Consider the following 6,924-nt stretch of genomic DNA (forward strand, 5'->3'; position numbering starts at 1 on the left):
GAGCTTCCACTTCCTCCAGACGAGCGAGGTCAAAACGAGGAAGGGCGGGGAGGGGCCCCGTGGGTCACCCCTGGGCGCCCAGCCCAGGGAGCCGCCTCTGCTATGCCCTTAACTTACCTCCCTCCGGCGTAAAAAAACAAAAGCCAACCTCTCCCCCTAAACCCACGTGAGCGCCTCTCCCGAACCCGTGCCCCTTCCAGGGAGTCTTAACCTTGCCCACGGCCATACACCCAAGGGGGCCTGTGTGTACAATTCAGGGAGTCCAGGAATTTGGATGGGAAAAATTACATGTTGACTTGCACTAACCTTTAAATAGTATGTGTGTCAGCACATGCTTCTGTGTGTTAGCAGAACCTGTGACTTTGTCACCAATAAAAATCACAGACACTAGCACATCAAACCACCGATAGTTCAAAATGCCGTGTATGCTTCTCACTGGCGGTGACTCTTTAGTTATTAGGCTACTTAAAAGCGCTAAAAAAGCAGCACATTTATTCCTATACTACACACATATGTTTTGATAACCACTTCAATATTATTGATTTTCTTCTAAGCATATGTATTTTATTTTGTATACTTAAAAGACCATTATTCTGCGAGGGGGCCCATAAGCTTCACCAGACTGCCAAGAGGTCAACGGTAGAGGTCAGAGCCCCTGCGGCAGTGCCCACGCCTCCCTCGTCGCCTCCCGGGGGGCGCAGTACTGTCTTTGGCCAGCGGGGGGCGGTGCAGGCGGGGTGAGGGGAGCTTCGGCGGGGCTGAGCGGGAGCCCTCTGCAGGCCGCGCCCGCCTTGGCGTTGATAAAAAAGGTGAATGAGCGGTTTCCCACCGTGGAATTGAACCCTCCTTGAAAGGAGCAAAACGAACACCGGCACTAGAGGGAGCGCTGACACATCGTTTTCCAAAATAGCTTGTCCGATTTTTATTTTTTTGTATTGCAAAGTTCATACAGGTTGTAAGAGAAATTTTACACAATACAGACATGCTAAAGAAAGAAAGAAAGAAAGAAAGAAAGAAAGAAAGAAAGAAAGAAAGAAAGAAAGAAAGAAAGAAAGAAAGAAAGAAAGAAAGAAAGAAAGAAAGAAAGAAAGAAAGAAAGAAAGAAAGAGAAGGAAGAAAGGAGGAAAGGAGGAAAGGAGGAAAGGAGGAAAGGAGGAAAGGAGGAAAGGAGGAAAGGAGGAAAGGAGGAAAGGAGGAAAGGAGGAAAGGAGGAAAGGAGGAAAGGAGGAAAGAAGGAAGGAAGGAAGGAAGGAAGGAAGGAAGGAAGGAAGGAAGGAAGGAAGGAAGAAAAGAAAGAAAGGAAGAAAGAAAAGAAAGAAAGGAAGAAAGAAAAGAAAGAAAGAAAGGAGAATGGGAATGTTTTCTGTAATTTCCCCTTCTCCCTCAGAAAACCATTGTTTATTACATTTTGGCATATATACTTCCTTATAGACAGTTGGAGTTTTATCCACTCGGCGGGCTAATATTTGAAGCAATAACTCAGTGGTTCTGGGAGGGGAGTGTGTGTGTGTGTGTGTGTGTGTGTGTGTGTGTGTGTGTGTGTGATATTCTGGTGATGTGGTGATGTGATCACGGTTCACAGTGATCGGGGGCCCTGCTGGGCAGGCACAGTTCACATCAGTGAAAACCCTGCAAGGATGATCCCAGGCTAGGATCCCGCTCCCATTACACGTATAGACCGCAAAAGGTAATTGGGTTTTGCAGTTTTAAAAACACAGATGAAAATAATATTTATTCTAGCATTTGATAGTATGTCTCTGTTCTTTCATTTCTGTTTTGTCCTTATACAGAATAATTTCTGATCTTACTACTTATCTTAAATCCTAACTTATTTATTATAGACAGCGACAAGCATCTGGCACTTTCATGTTTTCTAGTGTCATGGGGCCTGTGCATTGACACTTTGAAATATGTGTTATTTGGTGACAAGTTGTTTTCCTTTTCTTTTCCCCCTTCTGCTACAGCCAAGGCATTATATTGTGATTTTTTTTTTTTAAAGTAAGTGTGAGAAGGCATATTATTTATTATTGCACTTCAGGAGAGTAAAAGAAGGGTTACTAAAATTTTAAATTTTTGTTGTTGTTAATCCTTACCTGAGGATATTTTTTCCATTGATTTTTAGAGAGAGTGGAAGGGAGGGATGGAGAGAGAAGCATCGATGTGAGACACATCAATTGGTTGCCTCCTGCACTCTCCCCAGCCGGGGCCAGGGATAGGACCTGCAGCCCAGGTACGTGTCCTTGACTGGGAATTGAACCCTTGACCCTTCAGTGTGCAGGTCGACACTCTCACCACTGAGCAACACTGATCAGGGCTCAACTTACATTTTATTGGTGACTCAAAATGAAAGAAGACAGAAGATGTGACACAAGCAGTAATCAAACAACTAATATTCCAAATGTGAAGAAACAAACCACGGGCCCTGGCCGGTAGCTCAGCTGGTTAGAGAGTTGTTCCCATACACCAAGGTTGCAGGTTCGATCCCTGGTTAGGGCACATACAAGAAGCACCCAATGAAAGCATAAATAAATAGAACAACAAATCAATGTTTCTCTCTCTTTTCTCTCTTTCCCCTTCCTCTCTCAAATAAAAAAAAAAAAAAGAAACACAGCATGTGCTCTTGAATTCATGCGTGATTATAATATTAGGGGTGCCAAAACCCATGCTGCCCTGGCCTGGCTGGGCGAGGCCACCCCTGCCTGGGCTCCTCGCCAGCTTGGCCAACTCCGCCCTGAGTCACCTCCTCTGTCCTGGGGTGCAGCTTTCTTTCCAGGCCTGCAGCTCTAAACCCTCATTCACCCCAACATCTCTCTCTGTGCTTACCTTTCATTCCAACCTCCCCGCCCAAATATCCCCCTGGCTAAAGGACACGTACGTATAAACATTTTAGTAGATAATTCTCAATCATCTTCCAGCAAGTTTGCACCGATGGACACTTCTTCCTGCTGTGTAAACATGTTTGTTGCCTTACACCCTTGACAGCACTCATCGTTTCTATTTCTATTTTTGGTCAATGCTTTTGAGTTTCTAGGTATACCCCGTGTATCACCTGAGCTGCCCCCTTCTAGTATCCATGCCTGTTATTTCTTTTTCTCGTCTGCTCTTATTGGCCAACACATTCAGAGCGATGGTAGATGACTCTGGGCATGGTAGGCACCTCGAGGCTCCATTATTGCATTCACGCACATTGGGGCTTGAAATGTCTTCTTGATCAGCAGATCCTTTATCATCATGAAATGCCCCTTCCCCCTTTATCCCTGATAGTATTTCTCCCCCCCCCAATTTCTTTAACAGATATATGGCTATTCAGGTTATCTATTTCTTCTTGAATAAGCTTTGATAATTCTTGTTTTGAAGTCTATTTTGCCCTAAATCAATGTAGTCGCCTCAGCTTTCTTAATTCGTATTTCCATGGTAATTTTTTTTAAAATTCATTTTCTTTTAACAGATCTGTATCTTCATGCTTAAGGTCAGTTTCTTCTAGCGAGCACATAGTGAATTTAAAAAAAAAAATTCAATCTGACAGTCTCTGCCTTTCATTTGGGGGATTTAGACCATTTATTTTTTATGAAAACAACTTTCTTAAGATATAATTTACACACCATAAAATTCATCCCTTTAAAGTGTACAATTCATTGGTTTTTAGTGTTTTCACAGAGTTGTAAAACCGTCACCATAATCTAATTTTAGAGCATTCTCACCATCTTAAAAAGAAACCTGGTACCCATTGGCGGTCCCTCCCCGCCTCCATCCCCCAAGCTAGGCAGCCGCTCGTCTTTGTGTCTAAACACTTGAGTATTCTGGATTTTCATAGGGATGGGATCATATGATATGCAGTCTGTTGTGACTGATTTTTTTTCACATAGCAAAATATTTTGAGGTTCTTCCACATTGAAACATGTATTAGTACTTCATTTCTTTTTATTACTAAATAATTGTCATTGTATGGTTTCACCCTATTTTATTTATTTATTTATCAGTTGATGGACAATTGGTTTTCCCTCACTTTTTGGTTTTTACAAATAATGCTGCTTGAATATTCTTGTACAAGTTATGTTTTTATTTTCATTCCTCTTGCATATATATTTAGGAGTGGAGTTGCCGGATCCTGTGGTACTTTATGTTTAATCTTTTGTTCACCTTCATTTTTGAAGGGTATTTAAAAAAATTGTGTATGGATATCTTTTCAAGCACCTATGGAGATAATATTAATTTTTCACTTTTTATCCTATTAATAGATTACCTTATGTGGAGTCATAGTAATAAATTTTCAAATATTAAACCATTCAGTTTCCAAATATTAAACCATTTTTAGATTACACTCCACTTGATCACGGTGTGCTATGCTTTGGTGTCCTGGAGGGATTGTCAGCTAACATAGTTTTTAGGATTTTTTTCATAGGTGAGACTGGTTTGTAGGGTTGGTTTTTGTTTGTTTTGTTTTCTATGACAAGTTTTACTATCAATGCTATGTTTACTTTATAAAAAGAATTTTGAAAATTTCCTTTTATTTGTATATTCTAGAACAGCGATTTTCAACCTTTTTCATCTCGTGGCACACATAAACTACTAAAATTCTGCGGCACACCAAAAAATATCTTTTTGGCCAATCTGACAAAAAAATAGGTATGATTCTGATTCATTCACTCCGGGTGGCTATTGTTGTGTTGGCTGTTGTCATTTTTAAAAATCTGACAGTTTAAGGGAAAAGAGGTCAGTGCCTCCGACTAAATAGTCAGATACTGCATGCTGTAAAAATTCTTGTGGCTCACTGGTTGAAAATCGCTGTTCTAGAAGAGTTAAACATATCTGTTCTTTAAATGTTTACTAGAATTCTCCTGCAGAACTATCTGATGCTTTTCAAGGGAACAATTCTTTGACAATTCTACTCTATTGAAATTAGCCTGTTAATATTTCTGTTTCTCCTGTAGTACTTAGGATAATTTGTATAAGAATAATAAAATGGGTCTCTGGGCCAGGTCAAGGTCTGTGAGTGCAGTGATAGCATCAAGATCACAACACCCCAGGAATCACACAGTATGTATTTTCCATGCCTGCCTTCTTTCATTCAGTATAAAACATTTGATATGTTGCATGGTAGGGATAATCTATTTAATAGTAGTTGGTTTTTATTCACTGATGAGTGAATATACCAGTGTACATATATACCACATTTTATTTATCCACTCTCTTGGTGATGAACATCTGGATTGTCTTCTGTTTTGGGCTACTATGAATAGAGATGCATTGAATATTCTTGTACAGGTGTGTGGACAGATGGCTTTATTTCTCTTGGATAAATACCTAGGAGTGGAATTGCTGGGTCATAGGGTAGATGTATGGTGACACCTGCCTGTGGCTCTAATGTGCATTTCCCCGATCACAAATGATATGGGTAAGCATTTTCTCACATGCTTATTGGCTATTTATACATCTTCTTTTGTGGTGTGTGTTCACATCTTTTGCCAATTATCTGGGTTATGATTATTACTGAGTTACCGGAGTTTTTTTTATTCCAGATACAATTCTTTTGTCAGACATATCTGTTATGAATATTCCCTCTCAATCTTTGGCTCCTTTATTTTCTTGGTAGTGTAGTTTGATAAACAAAAGTTTTAAATTTTGAAGAACTTCATGTATCAACTTTCTTTAGGCTTTATGCTTTTCATATCCTTTCTAAGAAATCTTTGCCTTCTGAAAGACTGAGGAAATAATCTCCTATACTTTTCTGGAAGTTTTATCAATTTAGTCTACGTGGTATGAAGTAGGGCTTCAGTCTGCATAGATGAATGAATGTCTAGTTGTCCCAGCATCATTTGTTGGTGTCCCTGTCTAAAATCACTTGACCCTATCTCAGATGGCCCTTGATAGCTAAGACTAAGTACCACAGGTAAAACTGTGTCTCCTGTAGTCTGTCTTTATTCAAAGTGAGGTCCTAAGACAAGAAACATCACATGCCCTGGGAGCTTGTTAGAAATGCAGAATCTGGCAGGGCTTCAGCCCTACACAACCCCTAGATGACTCCTAGGCACCTTGCATTTGGAGAAGCCCTGGGGTAGATGTTTGAGTAAGGGGGAAAATGTCACCATGGCCTACTCTGCCACTGACAGTGCAGGCTGGGGTGGGGTGGCACGGGCTGTGGACCCATTTCCTCTCCTTTGCTTTTCTTGCTGCTGGGAGAGCGGGGAGGGAACTCACCCCTCCTCACCCTCTAACACCCACAACCACCTGCTGCTCACCGGGGGCTCCTGCCCTCCCCTCCACGCACAGCCTCCCACCCCTGGGCTCAGTTGCCTCCGCTACAGAGCAGAGACGATAACGGTCTCGACCTCAGGGGTTAACGTGACGCAAAGGGATCTGAGGAGTACCTGGGACGTAGAGACCGCACCATAAAGGTCAGTGATCGTCATGGCCATCGCCGAGCCTGTCCCCCCGGAGGGGCCGCTGCACACAAGCCACCCCCTCACCCCTGCACCGGAGCAGAATTGAGCCTGTGGTCTTGCCAGTCCAACTTCTCCCTCCCCGGCGCCCCCCGGGCAGCGTGCACCCATAAATCTCCTCTGGCTCTTTCCATTGTTATAGGGAGTTGCCCTAGCGTCTGACCCGTCCCCCGCCCGGCCTGGGAGTCCCTCAAATCCAGGATCTCTGTCCTTGTCGTCTTTGAACCCCCAGCCCCTGGCACAGTGCCTGGCTTTTGGAGGGCGCTCCACAAATGTTTGCAAAATCTAATTATATGTTAAACAAGCGTCCAGCCCGCAACACGCTGGGGGTGGGTATGTGTGGGTGGTGGGGGCAGCAGGGAAGGCTGGCTGTGTGCCCGGGTAGTGGGGGGACAGAGGCGGAGGGCTCCTCGGGGCTCGGCTGGGAGGACGGTGGGGAGGGGGTGTGACGCCGGAGAGCGAAGCCTGGGCGGGCGGGGGGCTG

The sequence above is a fragment of the Miniopterus natalensis genome, chromosome 17 (genome assembly GCF_054644295.1).
Source record: "Miniopterus natalensis isolate mMinNat1 chromosome 17, mMinNat1.hap1, whole genome shotgun sequence".
NCBI lineage: Eukaryota > Metazoa > Chordata > Mammalia > Chiroptera > Miniopteridae > Miniopterus > Miniopterus natalensis.